This window comes from Numida meleagris, chromosome 4, assembly GCF_002078875.1.
Source record: "Numida meleagris isolate 19003 breed g44 Domestic line chromosome 4, NumMel1.0, whole genome shotgun sequence".
In the NCBI taxonomy this organism is placed as follows: domain Eukaryota; kingdom Metazoa; phylum Chordata; class Aves; order Galliformes; family Numididae; genus Numida; species Numida meleagris.
In genome coordinates, this window is record NC_034412.1 from 97203791 (window position 1) to 97223071 (window position 19281).

At 46.0% G+C, this 19281-nt stretch overlaps 2 long non-coding RNA genes across 3 annotated transcripts in view; one reads left to right on the forward strand and one right to left on the reverse strand.

Annotated features, from left to right (window-relative positions):
* The window catches only part of LOC110398649, a 36024-nt gene that overhangs the window by 5572 nt on the left and 11171 nt on the right, over positions 1 to 19281 (forward strand). For both annotated transcript variants that reach the window (XR_002438522.1, XR_002438521.1), the window contains exons 2-3: positions 6717 to 6906; positions 11097 to 11224. This is a non-coding gene — a long non-coding RNA (uncharacterized LOC110398649). The remainder of the gene's footprint in view (positions 1 to 6716; positions 6907 to 11096; positions 11225 to 19281) is intronic.
* LOC110398650 lies at positions 11569 to 12836 on the reverse strand. Its single transcript, XR_002438523.1, has 3 exons — positions 12803 to 12836; positions 12362 to 12511; positions 11569 to 11656 (listed from the first exon to the last, which is right to left on the reverse strand). It is a non-coding gene; the product is annotated as an uncharacterized LOC110398650 (long non-coding RNA).

Consider the following 19281-nt stretch of genomic DNA (forward strand, 5'->3'; position numbering starts at 1 on the left):
CTCCTCCCCAGTCTCCCCCGCCTCTCCTCCCCAGTCTCCCTCTCCCTCTCCCTCTCCTTCTCCCTCTCCTCCCCTCCTCTCCTTCTCTCATCATTGCTTTGTGGCTGGTGCTTTTAAGCCCTTTCTGACCCTCAAATCCTCTGAAGAGTTGCTGTTTTCTCAGTCTGTCATTTTCCAGTTTTGGCCTTGTGTGACTTTGCATAAGCATAGGAAGAAAGCACATTTCATTAATTCAGATAAGTTATGTGTGACTGGACAGCCCTTTTTATTCTTTGACACTATGAAACTTTACCTGTAACTTTACCTGGATTATAGGTGCATTTCTAGATCAACATTAAAAACGTTGAGCTTTATCAGGAATGCATTTGATCAAAATTCCTTCTGCTCACAGTGATTTTCTAGGGATGCATGTACCCTGAGAGCTGTCTGTCATTCTGTTCTTCATTCCACGAGCATGCAGTTATTGATGTAATAATTTTAATAAGAAGAGAAGTGCAATTCTGCCATCCAAGTACATTATGTCTGTAACACTGTCAGCCCAACTTATTTGTTCATGAGAAGACGAAACAGGGTTTGTTTGCCAAAGAGTTCTCTCCAAAATGAAAAAGTAAGAAAACAAAGGGAAAACCAAAACAACAATAACAATAAATCTATTGATGGGGAGCTTTTACTTCTGCCACGACTGAACTGCAGAACTGCTTATCTTTTATTTCCCTATGAGCCATATTAATTTAATGATGTTACATGTATACTTGGCTTATTCTAGTTTCTGGCCCAAATGGACCAGGAGTCAGCTCCACTCTGTTGAGACTGTCTGGTTCTCTGACAGCACCAGATACATCCTGCATTCTGATGGGAGTTCCATGCTTGATCCCCTTTCCCCACCCCTGGGTCTCCTCCCTGATCAAACCTGAGGACAGATTAATGTGGACAAGCCTTGGACTTTGCCTTGGGTTGAACTCCATGGTGCCTGAGAGCACAGCTGTATCCCAGTCCCCTCCATTCACAGACAAGACTAAATCCTGCCTGCATCAGTTGCAGCTCCTTTTAGGAAGTGAACCACTGAAGGCACAGATGGTGCACCCTGAGAAGTACCTTTGTTGTATGTTATTTAAGCACATTTCTAAAAGACAACATAAAAATAGCTATTTCCTCTAAACTGACCTTTTTCAACAAGTTGTGTTTTCTTGGGGTCAAGCTCTGATGTGAGTCTTAGGGATCAAGATCAAGAATCAGACAATGGGGAAAGAAATATTCTTTGGCTCAAGCACACATTTCAGGTCCTAGAGAGGGGATGCAAGACGACAGGACACCAAAAACTCTTGGTTGTAGGTGATGCTGAGGGGTGATGGCTGTACAGGAGGGTTCCCAGCCCCACCAGGACCTGTCCCAAGCACAGCTCCTCTATAGGGATAAATTTTCAGGTATTCACTTAACACACAAGGAAAGAAATGTTGTCCAGAGATGTGGTTGTTGCCTCATCCCTGGAGACTTTCAAGGCGAGGCTGGATCAGGCCCTGGGCAACCTGATCTAGCTGTGGTGTCACTGTTCATTGCAGGGGAGCTGGATGAGATGACCTTTAAAGGTCCCTTCCAACTCTGAGGATTCTATGATTCTAACCTTCCTTAGGGATTGAGTCACCCCTCTGACTCTGCGAGTAGTATTTACATTTCATGGAAATAAAGGGAGTGGATCAACAACTGGATTTAGAGTCATAGATTCATAGAACCACCAGGGTTGGAAAAGACCTCCAAGTCCAACTGGATTTAGTTCCCCTGGATTTTTTTCAAGTTTATTCTCTGGGTAACAGCACATTTCTGAGAGTCCTGAATTCTGTCTGGTATTGTGGATTTCCTACGAGGCTTTGGCCAAGCGATGTAGACTTAACTACCCAAAATATTTGGAATCTGAGAGTTTTTCCATCTCTGAAGATGTGGATCTCTGTGCCTCAGTTTCCTCTCATCTGGGCATGAAGAGGCTTTTCCAATTCTTTTTAAAACCAAAGGCTTCAAAATCTGAAAAATACTTCCAGGGTTATAAAGTATGGTCACAGCCTACTTCACAAAGCCACAAGCAACCCTTCATAAACAGACAGGTGTCCTTTATTGCCCTCGTGTTTCCTAATGAGGCCATTTCAGAATCTCACTGCTGTGGCATTTCAGCCTCTTCCTTCCAGCTACCAGACTGAGTTTTTCATGGTCAGCCTACCCCAAGAGTCCTTTTGTCTCTGAATTTAATAGCTGTTCTCTTCCTGAGATTGTTCTCAGTCACATATAGACAACAGATTATCTTCCTCTTTAGGCATTGCTTGAAAATTTAAACAAAACTTCCTTCCCCTCTTCTTTCATGGGTTTCCATATTGCCACTTCCCAATTTACCTTTAGCCTTTCTGGTTAGCAGCTCAGCATTGGTTTTGAATGCCAGGGACCAGGGCATTACATATGTTCTAGAGATGCCACCACTGCCCTTTCCAGGGGCACTAAATCCCTCTCTCTAGCAGAAACACTTCTTCCAGTGAGGTTTTCCTCCCATTTCTTGGGCATTTTGAAATCTTTGCAGCAATGCAACAGTTGAGTACAGAGACGGACACGTACAAACTAGATGAGCCACTTCCCAACAGAAACAAGTGGTAAACCACCTATGGCCATCACTGAGCTAAGCGAATCTGGAAACCTCTCCCTGCATCTGCTTGAGAACTTGGAGCTGGAGGCCTGCTCCCATCCTCGTAATGATTCGGATGAGCCAAAGCCAATGTTTGTCTTGCGGATCCCCAAACTCCTGCCTTGTCCAAGAAAGTGTGGGAAAGAAGAAGAAGAATCTCTTTAAACTTCGCATTGGAGGAGCTGCTGTGACTTTTTTTTTCCATTCTTTTCCTTAGGTGAATTTCAATAAGGTGACCGCCCGTCTTGCACAAGCTGCAGCTGCTGTAAATCCACGCTCAAAATGTCAGAGCCGTAAACTATTTTGATGAAATGCCATCAAAGAAATCATATTTATCGGGATGATTTGTTGATACTGAATATCCAAACAGTTCGGAGTGCAGTAAAGTTCAGGGGGATGCAGGGATTTATGGTTCTCTGTCGCTGGGGTTGTTAATAACATTTCAGGAGACTAAACAAGAATGTTCCAGGGATGTGGATGGCTCAGGCAGGGGACGGACAAAGAATTTCTTAGTTCTGAAAAGAGCAAAAAGATCATTGGTGTGTTTATGGAAACAGATTATAGTCCCATTACATTAAAAAGCTGCCCGGACCTGAGGAGTTACTCATCGTGGCCTTTGATTCTGGCCTGTTTGGGGCTTTTTGTAATTTTTTTAAGAGATCTGGAACCTTGAGGTAGGCCATGGTATTGGGAAATGCAATGGAGCATTCTCATTGTGTTGGTGCAGATGGGAGCCTGGGGCTTGCTACTGTCCTCCATTGTACTGAGTGTTGTGTGACCTCATTTCTAAAGGAGCGTGGGCTGCTTGCTGCTCATGTGAACGCATCGTGCTCTGAATCTGTTTGCTCTCGGTCCCTGGGACAAACATTCACCCTGAGTTGTGCGGAGCAATTATATGATATTGCACAATCACAGAATCGTTCGAGCTGGATGGAACCATTCAAGGCCATCTGGCCCAACTCCCCTGCAGTGAACAGGAACATCTACAGCTCCATCAGGTGCTCAGAGCCTGAACTGATGCAAGTCATTTTCTTCCCCTTCCCTTTTACAATCCAACACTCTGTGCCCTGACTATCAGGGAACAGTTTCTATACACCTTCCTTCACATCACTCAGTATTTTGTATTCCTGTTCTTGATCAACACAGTGATGCCATGATACAGTCTTGGCTGCATGTCCATCATGAATGCCCACCATGATCGTGGACAGACGATGCGTCATGCATCATGAGTTGGACCAGATGACCCTTAAAAGACCCTTCCAATTCCAAGAATTATTTGACTCTACGCTTCAGAAGGGCCTGATATGACTTGGGGCCTGGAGAAAGCCAGCAGGTTTGCCCCAGGGAAGTTATTCAAGGATGTTCTCTGGAACAGGAGGAAGTCACTGAACAGCTAATTGAGCCCTTAGTCACAAACCAGCAACACTGGGGCTGGACCAGGCTTTGAGCACCTGATGGAGCTGTGAGTGTCCCTGTTCACTGCAGGGGAGTGAGACCAGATGGCCTCTAACGGTCCCCTCCAACTCAAACCATTCGATGAGTCTATAAGTTGATGGGAAATCTGAGTCTTTCCCCAGTATAAATGATGTGTACTTCCAGATCTTGGTTTTGTCCCAGTGGGGGAAATCTTAAAAGCGTTTATAGGAAGTGAAGGCATTTTCCACTCAGCTTGAGTATAATTAAAAAGCACCAGCTGCCCTTTTTTCTCCTCCTGCCTCCAAGGGCTGGACGCTGAGAAATGGTAGTTCAGAGAGTATCTGTTTCCACGATGGGATCCTAGATTAGATTTGATCACAGGTTCTCAGCAAGGGGTGCGTGGCCCCATTAAGCATAGTAAATACGTTAGGGGAGGAATGTTAAGATGGTCACATTTCCCATTAGATATGTTAATTGGGTCCAAAAAAAATGGGTTGTCTAATTAAATCGAACAGTCTGCGGGCTGTGTTGTCTCTGTTGGTGGGAAAAACAGACTAATTATTGTCAGAAGAACTAGCGTTTTCCTCTCAATTTTTGACAGATTTTTTAACAAACAAGAAAAACCGAGATTATACAAGGGCAAAGAAAAGACCCAAATATTTTCCAGCCAACTGTAGTTTTCTTCAGGGGTAGATGGAAACAGGATTTCATAATGCTGATGAGAAAATATTCCCAAAAGTTTTCATTTTATTTCTTTTCTTCTTTTTTTTTTTTCCTTTTTCTTTTCTTTTAAATAATTTCCTTTTATTTTACAGTCTGACCTTCCAGAATGGAAACAGTTGAAAGTCACTTGGTTAAATCAATTCTGAGAAGTATCTGCCTTGGAATACTGGCTGCTCTTGTAAAAGAAAAATATTGAACAAGTTTGGGGTTAGATTTTACTTTATTTTTTTTAAAATATATTTCTGCTTCTTAATAAATCCAAATAACTGGCTACTAACAGAATACTGTAATTATGCAAGGCCAGGCAGCTGAGCGGATTTTTATTCCAAGAATTTCTAGCCACTGCTGTAATCCAGAGTCTAATAATTAAATCAACAATGCATAGCTACTGTGAATCCTGAGGGTATTTATATGAGTAGCTTTAGTATATTTAAATAAGACTTAAATGCATCGGGCGCAATCTAGGAGTCAGAGCTTGATATTCTGCAGATTTCAGGGATCATCTTTGCTCAGTTACAATGATAGGAGCAAAAACCGACGGGACATGTGGAGCAGGAAAACAAACCCAAGGCCACACAGTAGCTGGGAAGAAAATGGAACAGACCACATCTCTGCAGCTTGGATCTGGTCCTTCTTCAGGATGGAGAGACAGCAGGCTGCCTTTGCCACAAAACCCAGGTGCTGCTGACGCACACTGTCCAACCAGTGCAGCTGGTGCTGCTCTTCCTCAGGTGGCCCAGCTGTGGTTTGCATGGTGGGGTGACCAGAACAGAGCTATGCAGACATAAGGGTTGGCTGCATCCCTGGTGGGGGAAGCAGCAAGTCCTGCGACCACCAAGACCAGCTGTGTGGGGCTAACCTGGATCACAGTGTCCCAGAACCATGCTGGGATCAGTCACCTTCACCCATCCATGAGCTACACCACCATCAACTCACCGGAGTGTGCCTGGGGCCAACTGGGGAGATTGCCTTCTGGAGTACATGGCACTGAGGATGTCTATGAAGAGACAGCAAAAACAGTTAAAGATTGGGTAAATTAAACTCATTCATCATGGACACGTTTTGGAAAAGGTACGATCTGTATGTGGAGAACAGGCTGCCCAGGGAATGGTGGAGTCACCATCCCTGGAGGTGTTCCAGAACCATGGAGATGTGGCACTGAGAGACATGGGCAGTGGGCATGGTGGGATGGGTTGGGGTTGGACTTGGGGATGTTAGAGCTCTTTTCCAACATTAATGATTCTTTGATTATCAGGGAGACAGTAAAAGGGAAGCATGTCAAAAGACAGTAATTGGCTTCTTTGCATTGATAGAAAGGCATCAGTGTAGGAGGAATGCTGCTAAACCATCAATGCTAAATGCTCCAAGAACATCAGGATGTATTTCTCATCCAATCCCATCCAACCTTTTCGCTTGTGCTGTTTGTATAAGTTTCCTGAAAATAAATAGTGGATGACAACAAAGACAACTCGCTGCTCAACTAATGGTAAAAATTGCAGCTCATCCTTCCTGAAGCTTCAGAGAATGTGGAAAAGAGAATTCCTGTTTATAACCAGACACAATTAATTAACTGAGCCTCAGGACTTTCCCCTTTCTTATGGAAGGACCTGAACTCACAAGGCCAGCTCTGGGCAAATTAAATGTTTTCTGGTCCAACTCCTACTGCCCTCCTTGGACCCAAAAGCAGAAAACTGTCTTAGTGGCAATGATGCCTAATTTCAGACCAAGCCAGTGGGATTGGGTGGCAGAAATTCCGTCTCCATATTTGCATGCCCCCATAAAAGCCCCCCAGCAATGACAGCTACGGCTGGCCACAATGTCATCTTTACAGGTTCCCCATTCAGGACCTAACAGCCCTTTAATGGAAAACCGTCCCTCGGCGATCCATAAATCACTGTTTATCACTCCTCCACAGTCACTGAGATAATGCACCAGTGTCATAATGTTGATCGATGGATATCTCCTCCGCACCCCTCAGCTCCATCAACCAGACTTGCTCTCTCACATGTCAGGAATGAAATACTTTGGCCCGGAAGATGGAATTTGGAAACTGTCCGCTCACAAGCTCTCAGCAAGAAGTCCGGTTTTAACCTGAATTTAAGAAGGTAATTTCCTGAGGAGTAATGCTTTTTTCTCCGCCAGGGTCTTAATTGCAAACAAACAATAAATAAAGAGCTTTGTTTGGGGCTTTTAACATTTTTATTTTATGAGGTTTTATATGACTTCAGCACAGCTCCAAATGAGGCTGTAATCCCTGCCAACAGAGCCAGGAGTGCAATAGCTGTCTTCTGCGAGCATAGACATGGTCCTCGGCTCCAGAATATCAAAGTTCTTCACATATTTATTCTGTGAAGTAGAGAAAAAGCCTCTTTCAAAAGGAAACAGTAGCAAAAGAGGATAAGGAACTTCACCATTTTCCCAGAGGAAACTCGTGATGAAAATCATCTCTCATCTAACATCACATCTTTAACCACCCACTCCTGAGGGTTTCGGAGCCCTTTGCAGACCGGGCTGAATTAATCAGATCCCTGGAAGTGGTTTGTTATTTCTGCCCTGTTTTCTCAGATAGTGGGTGAGCTGAGACGTGGGAAAATGAACGGGCATGGTCAACAGCACTGCAGCAAGGGAGCTGCTGAGATGCAGAGAACAGGACTACCCAAAACCCAAGCAAACTGTGAGCTCTCCAACCCTCCCACATGGGCATAAACAGTAAAACCAATTTCCTTGGCCTTCCATAGCATCTCTCAGCCAAGACATTACCCAAGACTCCACATGGTTTGGTGGCCAACACCTCTCAATTATGTCATTGTGCAGCTGGTGCCATGTAAGTCTTTCCCTGGCTGTGTAGTCCCCAAATCCTTAATATAGTTTGGAAAGGGACTAGTCTCCTCCAAATGCAACTCCTGGCCTGTACCAACCTCTCTGCATCAAAGCCTGACCTCTACCTCAGTAGAGAGTCTCCAGGGCTTTTTTTCCACACTCTCTGGTTTTTGCTTTACTGACCACTTCCTTTCTAGGGCTCTGCAGGATGAAGACCAGGAGAAGCAGGGATAGAAGAGGGATGGGTTGAAGCAGGAGAAATGCAGATTGATCCTCAAGCAAATTTCTAACCTCTTTATCTCTCCTGAGATCCGTGGGTGAACCACTGCATCAAACCAGAGGACATAAAGCTCTCCAAGAAGTGTCATTGCAGTTAGGCAAAGTGGTAGGGTAGGGTGGAGTTCCTGATACTGCAAACACTACTCTTTGACTGAGAAGTTGTCTAAGAAAGAAAATACCACAGGCCCTTGGATTTTTAGAGATATCGAGGTAGCCTGGAGAGTAAACAGCTGTGTTACAGCTGTGCAGGTGGGAACTTTGCAAGCACTGAGCTCAATATGGAGAAAAGACATTGCTGGTTTTTTTTTCTAATTTCACCAGGAAAGCCCAATGGTAATTCTCACTGTAGGGTTTCTTAATTTCTATGTGCACACTGCTCTACTCTCATGGTGGATTTTACTGTGGCTCTGGCAGTAGAGACCGCTGCTCCCAGACGTAGACCCAAACCCCAACTGGGACTACACCTCATCAGTATCCCATAGCCCATGGCACCTAGAAGAAACGTGAACTGCTGCTCCCTTCCTCCCCAGTATCACCCTACTATGCTCCCAGCAATGCATGCAACTGGAAGAGGAATGACTTTGTGGTCTCTGGAGGGGGTGTCAGTTTCAGCTGGGAGCCCTTCTCTGACATGGGAAAATGAACCATACATGATGAATCACTGCCATCTGACAAAGCAACCCACAGCCAGGAACCAGCTGGTCCACCAGGCATACACCTGGGGATTGAGCTGAGAGATCTGCTGCTTGGTTTCTCCCAATGGAAAAACCTCCAGGGCTGATGGGCTGTGTCTGGGGAGAGTCAGATGGAGTCATCCAAGAACAGTGGCAACAAAACTCCTTTCTTGTGAGTGGACTGGCCAGGCTGGCATTGGGTTAAGCATGCTTTTTTGGGAGACAGAGAAAATTCAGGCTTGCAGGTCTGTCAGTCATCTCCGTTTTTAGAGAACTAAATTCACACATAAAATGCTTGGCATGTTTTGAAGAGAAACGTAACCTGCAATTTCTTTGAAAAATTATGGACACTGACACTTTACATCTGTAATTATGATAAAAGCTCTCAGCGCAAGCCTGCGAGTGTTTCCAGAGAATAAATCATCTTAACCCCTTGCTTTTAGGAATTTAGGGATCAGCCCGAAGCTATAAATTAGGAGCAAGTGATAATAGCTCTGCTCACAGCCGCCGTCTCCTGCTCTGCAGATGAAACACACCACGGAGGGGTCGGAGTGGTCATGAAGTCTCCCCATGCCCCCATGCACCTCTCCCTAGTGTGGGTTCTTGTGCTTATGGCAACTTGGCCAAGTTGAACTTGCCCCCATTGCTTTCAGCATCGCAGCACAGCGTCTTACTGAGAGGAAGAGACCGCCTGAAATTAATTTCTGCCTGCAGGCAATGGGCATCCCCAGGTCCATTTCCTGATGATTTAGTCTGCATGGATGGCATGTACATTGGCAGATCAGCAAAATACCAATGTCCAGGTCATACGTAGCAGATTCCTTTTGTAACTAAGATGGAAAAACACCTCTGCCCTTTTTCTTTCAGAAAACTCATGAGGGTACGTGCAGTAAACAACACTGAGTTTTGAATGCAAATAAACACCATGTTCAGAGATTTCCGTAGAGCTAACCCTGTTACCTCCCATATTATTTTGGAAGAAAAAGACATTTTTCAAGAGCTCATTGTATCCTTGAAAGCATCTAAGGTTACATGCTTGGATCCATGCACTAAGCCCTCCTGCTGCAACATACCCCTGGGCTCTTGTCTCATTGGCTGTACAACAGGAAGGTTTGAGATGGAGAAGCAGGAGAAATACAGTGAAATTAAGGTGCCCTTCAGATCAGCAGAACAGTGCAGAAAGGGCAACAAAAATCACTAACTGAGGAGGTGAGTCCTGATGGAGCATGACCAGGCAGGAGCATAGGAAAGAGATGAGGACAGTGGAAGGAGATGGGGTTTTAATGTTGGGAACTGAGAAGCTTTTCATTAGTTCCCACTGATCCATCACCCCTTGAAGCTGATCAGAAGCAGGATGCAATCCCCTTGACTTCACTTGTCCAGAGCAAAGACATCACCAGGAGATCTGTGCCCCTTTGGGATGGAGCAGGCAATGGTCTGCCCCTGGGATAACACAGAAAATAGTTCTCTGTGGCTTCCTTCTGAGTGAGGGGTTCTGTGTCGCAGGTGGGCAGGCAAACTCTCCATTAACTGGGCTCCAAATCCAAGATGGGGTCCTGCGAAGGAGCCTAGAAGATCAGGTAGGATGGACCGGATTTTCAAGGGCTAAAACTAAGAAGTTCCATCCCACTTGAAGGATGGAAACAAGGCCTCAATGCTGTCTCCATGAAAAGCACAGCACAGCTCTCATGGGAGACCTTCAGCTCAAAGGTCAATGTGGTTATACGTGCCTTTCTCGGAAGGGGGTTGATGACTTCATTCTCCCCCTCAAACTTTGTGTTTGAGATCCGATCTTGCTCCTCTGGACCCACTCTCCCTTTCAGTTTGGAGAAATAACTTCTTTGCCATCCAAAGTTGCAGAGACCTTCTCCGTGATGGGCCCACAGGTACCCAGGGGCAATATATATTTGGTTCATTTCAGACAAACTTCCTTATTTCATTGTCTTAAAATCATCACAGGTAAAAGGCAGATCATCCCATAGAGTTGAAATAAGTGCATGAGGTTTAGTGAACAGAACAAGAGACTCCTCAGCCGGAAGAGGTGAATGATGCCTTGTAGTCATCGTAGGTAATTTCTTGGTTCTGCACTGGTTTATTTAGTCTATGGACAAACAGCTCATCCCCTCTTAGTCACACGTGCAATGGCAATGGTTAAGCTTCACTCATAACTTCCACTGGAATGGTGTAGAAAAGCAGCACTTCACCAACATCTCCTATATGGAATTTTAGTCACTACAGAGTTTCTCTATTTCTATTGAAAAAAAAAAAAAGGTAGAGGTAAAGGACATGGCAGACTTAAAAATGCGAAGTAAATCTATAGGGATACATTTTCCTCTTCCTGTTCTACGCAGCTTTGGAACTGCTTTCTGCTGGTGGCAGCTAAAAAAGACAGAAAACTGTGGGGAAAAAAAAGTATGATTTTTAAAATGAAAGATGACTGCCTCCCACACGACGAAGTTTCATTAAATTAAGCAAATTCTCTAAAGCCCACCAAAGACTTGTTTTCCTCTTTTTTTTTCCAGGAGAAAGAAACATCTCATCAGAAACTGATTCCATTCCATCTCGTTTTGACACCAGCAAAGGTTGAGATCATCTGGTGGAAGATGCTATGGACGAGTGAAGTTTCCACATATTGAATTCCATGGCCACGGTAATGCCAGTTCACTCTCTCCTTCTTGTCTCACAAAACAGCACTGCAGCAGGGGCCAGGCACTGGCGTGCAACGATCGTTCCATGGGGTGGTCCCCAGAGTAATTTTGGCCTGACTTTGTATAGTTTTAGTTTCACAGAATTATTGAATCATTCTGGTTGGAGAAGACCTCTGAGATCACCAAGTCCAAGCCCAACCCACCCCACCATGCCCACTGATCTTGTGCCTCCGTGCCACATCTCCACGGTTCTTGAGCATCTCTAGGGATGGTGATCCCAACACCTCCCTGGGCAGCCTGTGCCAATGCCTGACTGCTCTTTTGGAGAAGAAATTTTTCCTAATATGCCACCTGAACCTCCCCCCGGTGCATCGTGAGGCCATCACCTCTCATCCTCAACCTCTGCATCCTCCAGTTTGCATGTCAAGCAAATCCTGGGAAGAACAAATAATAATAAATAAATATTTAAAAAAAAAAAAAAAGCTTCAGAAAACAGATTTCTGTCTAACATGGTTGGTACCACACAGGCTGGTAGCTGTGGCTTTGCCTGCATCCTGTGGTCACACTCCTTGGGCAGAGGTGGTCGCCAAGGCCCTGCCATCCCACAGGCAGCACTAATACCAAAATGCCTCATAGGCCAGGACAGGGGCTTAAAGAGAAAATGGGCCTTCAAAGAGATGGGGGCAGTGAGAGGGAAAGCCATGGGATGGTGGTAGACGGACTAACAGAGGCAGGCAGACAGGTCCCCCTTGTCCTCTTCCAGCTCTGTCTGAAGGCTTACAGCAGAGATGTGCTGTTATGTTAACTTGTCCCGTGTGCCAAACTAATCACAATCTGCTCTATTGACTCAAGCTAACAAGTTAATTGACTGCTTTTTGTGGCTTTGGTACACCACAAGCCTAACTGTCCTCTTAGGTAATGCAAGTGTGGGTGTGATAAAAGAGCACAGCCAGGGCTGCAAACGCTGGTCCAGGGAATGTTTGGCTCGAGAGATTTTCACCACCCTGGATGCTCTTCCAATTAAGTGTCAATTGCTGTAAAGGCCAGGTTGGAAAGAGTAAACTCCATCAAAATTTAAATAATAGTGGGAAAAGTAGGCAGAATCGGAGTCTGTTTGCTGTAACATTTGAGAACATTACTTTTGCCCTGAATTCTGAGCTGGCTGCAGATTTCCTTGCCCGGATCCCAGCACTCTGCAAGCTGGCTGATTATCCGGAGCACACAGGAGCTCCTGCTGAGATCGGAGTGCCTAAAAGGCAGCTTGAGCCTCAGAGAGTCTGTGGCATAATCTGAAAAAGTAAAGAAGCATTGATAGCAGCACGACCATTGAGATGCTTTGTTTGTATACATATATGTGTATCTTAGAGTGTATTTTGTTGGAGGTCACTGTCATCAGGCGGGAGGTGGCAGGGAGGCAGGTTCCCCAGGGCTCACAGCAAGGCAAGGAAACAAGAATGGCCACACTGGGACACAGAAAGGGTTTTGCACATGTGGGTATGTCATAATTGAATCATTAAGGTTGGAAAAGACCTCTAAGATGCCCAAGCCCAACCCCAACCCATCCCACCGTGTCCACTGACCGTGTCCCTCAGTGCCACATCTCCATGGTTCTGGAACACCTCCACGGATTGTGACCCCACCACTCCCTGGGCAGCCTGTGCCAGTGCCTGACTGCTCTTTGGAGAAGAAATTATTCCTGATACCCAACCTGACCCTCCCTTGGCACAGCTTGAGGCCCTCACCCTCGCCCTATCACTAGTTACATGATGGCTGTGAGTTCTGAGTCTCTGCCTGCCTCAGTTTCCCCTTTGCAAAAGAACCTTCAAAGCGCAGGGTGGGAAGAGAGGGAGGTTTTGAGAGCCTAATGCATTTTCTCCTGTCTTGTGAAAGCTGTGAGAACCCAGGCACTGGCACTGCCACTGCCAGCTGCTACCAGCTCTGGTTTTCCTCTCAATATCATGGGAGCCCCAAAAGTGCGAAGCCCTTTGCTGCAGCCAGGTCCTCAGCATCAGCAGGCCCTAGGGCATTTGTGGGCTGCAGGTGTCTGCACCTCTGCACTGCAAGCCAGAAGAACAGCAGAGAGCTGGGGACGTGTGCAGTGAGTTTCTGTCTATGTCCTGCACAACCCAGTTGAAATTCCAGCAATAAGAATATTGCATTTGTTGCGGTCATAAAAAAATACAGACAGATGCACTGCCAGAGTGCTTTACACTCTATCTGTGTACTATACCTCTTTGCTAGGTGCGCCAAATTGAAGGCAGTCCCACCAGCATTGCACTTCCTGGTGCACAAGAAGGTGTTAAGGTGCTTGACATGCACGGAACAATTAAAGCAGAAGATTCTACTTGAAATCAGCATCTAGCATTTGGCCAGGACTCATGCGAAAGCCAATCCCATGGTTGCAGCTGGGATATCTCTGACTCTGCTGCTGTGAGCTGCTGTGATGGGTGATGGGATACAGCAGCCCCCACCTGCAGCAAAACAGCATGTAGCCCCACACTGGAGCACGGGGTGCTGGGTTGAGGGTTGGACTTTGTGATCTTAGAGGTCTTTTCCAACCTTAATGATTCTACGATGATTCTGTGATTCAAAGATGTCACACCACCCTCCCTGCCCTTCCCCTTACCCAAGGCCTTCCCAAACTCCAGCTCCTCTTGAAAGATCCCATGGGCTCATCGTGCATCTTCCTGTGCCTCTCTCAGTCCCACACAGAAAACTGAAAAACTGAGGAAAGCAGAAACCCTGCTGAGGAAAAACAGATGCTACCTCTGAGTGAGCTGCTCTCATGGGGAGAGGCATGGTGACCAGATTGCTGTGCCACAGCATTGGGGTGTGTTGTTGTTGTTTTTGTTTTTGTTTTTTTAAATAGAAATGTACAGAGTAGCTGGGTAGAAGGGTTAAATTGGGCGGAAGGAATTGGCTGGCAAAATCACTGCCTTCCTTTCATAGAATCGTAGAATCATAGAATCTCCAGGGTTGGAAAAGCCATCCAAGATCATCTAGTCCAACCATCCATCTACCATCAATATTTCCTTCCTTCTCACCCTCCTGCAAGCAGCCCCATAGGTTCCATCTCGTCCCCATTGAGGTGGCAGCAGTGGTGGCTGGAGCTGAATGAGGTGACACAGGGACACACCAGGACAGGAGGTGGGAGCAGGAGATCCATGAAAGGACCATACAGGACCCGTTGAGTCTGCCCTTAATACTGACCCATCTGCACTTATCATCACTTGTCTCATCAGCATTACAGCCAGCCCTTCGCCCACAACATGGCCATGTGAAATCAAAGAATTGTAGAACCATAGACTCATTCAGGTTGGAAAAGCCCTCTCAGATCCCCAAGTCCAACCCCAACCCATCCCCACCATACTCACTGACCATGTTTCCAAGTGCCACATCTCCGTGGTTCTTGAAAACCTTCTGGCAAACCCAAGCCACCCAGCTGGCCCCATGGTCCTACCTTCCTATCACAAGTGGTGGGACTTGCAGGGTCTCTTCTGCCTTCTCCCTGAGGTCTCTGAATAAAAGAGGATTTATGAGGAAGTTCCTTTGACCTCTTCATAAGCCCTCCCACCTCCGTAAGTGTAATTTCCTGTTTCTTCCCTGCCCTGTGAAGGGAATCAGAAGTAGTCTCAGAGAGTCTGCAACATTTCCCCAAGCTTTCTGGGTTTGGGGCTCATCTCACACTGTTGGAAACCTTTTTTTGTTTTGTTTTGTTTTTGCCTTTTCACATATGGTTGTTTCAATCAATCTCTTCTTTCTTGCCCGACTAAGAGGAGCAGAGCTGCCTATCAGGTCAGCAGAGAGGTGATGCCTCTGCCCAGCTGCTGCTTTGGTAGTGACACAGATGCTGAAGGCCAGTTTATGGACTGGAGGTGGCCTCCTCCTGAGCCCAGCAGGAGCAGACAGACAGAGGTCTCATCCCAAGTCCTGCCTGTATACCTAAGAACTTTAGCCTGAATTTTCCTGAAGAGTAAAGAAGCTGAAAGAAGAACTTCTTCCCTTTGTCTCTCCATCCAGCAGTAAAATCCCATCTCTAGATTCAAGTCCTCTGGAAAAGGGTGACACAAACAGCTAGGTAGTGAGTTCCTCCATTCACACCACATCTGCTTACAGCATGGAGTTCACTCAGATGTTGATTATAGTCCCAGGGCTGCTTCTCCTTCAGCCCATGTCCCCCAGTGACAGCAGAAAGCCCAACACAAAGCAATCCTGACCACAGCTGAAGCCTCTCAGTGCCACTACACTACAAATCCACCATAAAATCTCAAGAGTCTAATAGACCTGAATTCAGCAATTCCTTTCCTCCTCTGTTCTTCTATTTTCATCTCAGCCATGATGACAGGACTAAGCAGACCCTCCCACTGCATTCAGCTCCCCAAGCAGAGGCTTTGTCAGGACTTTGATCCATCCCATTGTACCGGTATTCACAATATCTGGGCTGAAACAGGTGGACCTCCTCTGGAGCACCAGGCAGTAGCAGCTTTTCCTGGATTTCAGGACCAGATGCACTCAAACCCACCTAGAGAAGTCATTAAAATGTACTCAGGGGAAAAAAAAATAAAGAAGAAGAAGAAGAAGAAAGGGGAAAAAAGGATCGATACTCTGACAAAAATATATGTTTCCACTCCCTAGTGTGCATAGAACAATGCAGCTCAGTATGTTTTCATATTTATAAGGTGCTGAAGAGCTCCTGATTCCCACCACATGAATAATTCATAAAATACACCAAGAATGAGGCAGTATGTCCATATTCCTGCAGGCCAGATGGCTTTGGAGAAGTCGAAAGGGTTGTGTGGAGAGGATAAGTTTTGTTCTGGCTGGGGTTGGAGTGTCTGAGATGTGGTTTGGAAACAAATAGGGGAAGAAAAATGAAGAATTTCATAAATGCTTGCAGAGAAAAAGGAGAAAACATTGGTTTAATTCAAGCGTCTCAAATAAGGCATTTTCTTCTGATTTCTGTCTTTTTGTTGATTATTTTAAATGTGGGTATAGGTATCTCGTGTCACAAAAATAAAACATTTCTACACGAAAAGCTAAAATCAATCTAAAGGATCCCATTTTGCAGTGAACGACTGAAATACTCTGGTCAGAAAACAGTAACAAGGGACATTTCAGCATGGCCTGATCTTTTCACCAGGTTCTCTTTCAAAATGAAGTGTCTGTGAAACACGTCTGTTACTTCTACCTGAGAAAGGAAAACTCAGCTTTCCAGCATGACATCTTTGAAGGGCGACCAAACGGCTGAAGGTGCTTCACCTGATGGAGCTGTGGGTGTCCCCCCATTCATTGCAGGGGAATGGGACCCGATGAAGACCCCTTCCAACTCAAACCATTCAATGGTTTTATGATTCTATGATCCTGTGATAAGGTGTTTCCTTGGTTCTAACGAAGACCAGCCTGGTGGCACCTCGCTGAGCATCTGGTCTTCTCCATGCATCAGCTCATCCCCTTTTATGACTGAGGGGTGCTCACACTATGCACCAGTGGTTCTCTTGCCACCATTCCCACCTGTACTTCTTCACACTCCACAATGGATTTGAGAACTGCACGGGGAGGGAAGAATGACAGTTCCCACTCAGTAACTGGGACCATGCTGTTCCCCATACAGGGAAACCACAGCCACCCTCCTGCTGTGCTGAGGTCCAGGACAAAGCCCCTCCCGTCTTGGCACAACCCTCCGCTTTGCAAAGCAAAAACCATTGCACATCAGTTTTGATCTGTTTTGACGTTGATGTTTATCCTCCCGCCTCTCTGCTTTGCTAAGCCACAAGCATCAGCGCAGCGGTTTTGTTTCTGTGGGAGGCAGTGGCTGTTTGGTGCTATCCTATGCTGTTACCTAATGTGGGATCGGGCTTCTGACGGAGCAGGGCTCCCAGGATAACCATGGCCCCGGTTCAGAAAAGCAGTTAAGCACATATCTAGCTAGAGCATGAGTCAGGGAAGGACATGAGTGTGTCCCATTGACGTGTGTGGGAATGAAGCATGTGTTTAAGTGCTTTTCTGGCACATGACGTACTTATGAAGGAGATGATATGACATGGTTCCCTGCACGAGCCAAGGCTCTCTCTCCTTCCAGCTCTGTGTTCCTGACACGTGTCAGACAGAAATTCTCCGATGTGGGCTACTAAGCAGGATACCCCAAAGGATCGTGTTTAACTTTCAAATAGATGTGAGATAGTGGCTTAAAGATGCTGAGCTTGGGAAGATCATTTTCACTGCAGTGAGGCAATGGCAACGGAAACCTTGGAAAATCAGAATGCTTCTATTTTGAGACTGGAATACAGTCATATAAAACCCTTGTTTTTTTGGTGTAAATTAAGGCCTTTGACTCTGCCTGTGGGTCTGAAGGAAGAACAAGGCAACACTGTGCTGTGAAAAAAAAAATGGAAGATGGTTTTGCATTCTACTCATATCAGCTGGAGTTTGATCATTTGCCTTCCATGACCACAGACTGGAAGATGCTGTGTGTTTCAGAGGAGCAGAGGAAGGCCGATGCTCATTCACCCACAGCATCTCAAAGGTTCCTAAGTACAACAGTTGGACTGGGGGTTCCCACTTGAGTCCAGAGGTAAGAACAGCCATTTTGATCTGATGAGCTGACTCTTACTCAGCCAATTCCTTCTGAGATCATTCCTTCCACTGGGGAAACAGTGACAGCTGAATTCCACATGCCCATCTTAACAGCAACATTTCTCTGCTGGGTCAATTCTGGAGTGTGTTTCTTCCTGCTCCTGCTGCAGGGTTCGGGATAACGAATGTTTTAATGGAGAAAGATGAAGATTTGATAAGAATCAAAATAGCAGAAACACCTGCTGCCATGCAAAGGGGGAGGGATAGTTAGACGCACAGACATCAGGAATTAACATAGATAGGAATACTGGGAATGTACAAGTACTTGGATAGACAAACATTGAGGTAAGAGATAAGCAAGGAGTGCATGGAGCTGGAGCACCCAACACAGCGCTCCATGTCCCACAATGGCCAAGAACAGATGGGAGGAAGGCTCAGTAAGCCCCAAGTTTTTTATTGATTATTGGGGTGACGTTAGCGTAGACTAGAATCATAGAATTATTCTAATCAATCGTAGAATGATTGTAGTCTATGATAATGTCATTCTACCTGGAAGTCCCCTTGGGGTCTTCAGGGTGCTGCATTCATCTCATCCTCCTGCGCTCCATGCCCAGATGTTCTGTAGAAGCCCCGCGGTAATGCTCGCCAGTTTCCACTTTTTACCTTCCCGGTGAATTATGGCCCTACGATTTTTGCTCTTTAAAGGTTGAAACCTCAGAGTTCACGGGGAGTTTAGTGTCTCCATACGGTGAAACGCCATGGCAAATGCATTTGGCTCCAGCTGTGCTTATCACACAAGGCAGATGCGGTGCCGGGCTGAATTAAGATCGCTTATCAAGGCAGGGGCAGAGCAATTTATTCTGTAAAGGAGAAAGCTGAGCATCACCCAACACCAGGGCCACACTTGGCTTTTTTCTTTGGGAATGATCATAAACCTCTGGCAGATCTCTTAGCTTCATGCGGCACATTCAGAGCTAAACAGAAAAAAAAGCAGCTCCATCAACGGAGAAACGCTCCTCCAAGATTTACAAGGTTTCCTGTGGTTTTTGAACATGGCAATTACATTTCATTCCGTGCAGTTTGCACTTTGCTCTCGAGGTGGAAACATGCAGGTTTGGGATGCATGTGTGAGCACATGTGCTCAGGAAAGGAAGGTGCTCTCTGTGCTCTCTACAACGACCTCAAAGGAGGTTGGAGAGAGGTGGGGGTCGGCCTCTGCTCCTAGGAAACAGCGGTAGGATGAGAGGTGATGGCCTCACATTGCACTGGGGAGGCTCAGGTTGGATATTAAGAAAAAACCTCTTCTCCAAAGAGTGGTGATGCACTGGCACAGCTGCTCAGGGGGTGGTGGAGTCACTGTCCCCAGAGGTGTTCCAGAGCCATGGAGATGTGGCACTGGGGGACATGGTCAGTGGGCATGGTGGGATGGGTTGGGGTTGAGCTTGGTGATCTTAGAGGCCTTTCCCAACCTTCCCTCATCTTCCTA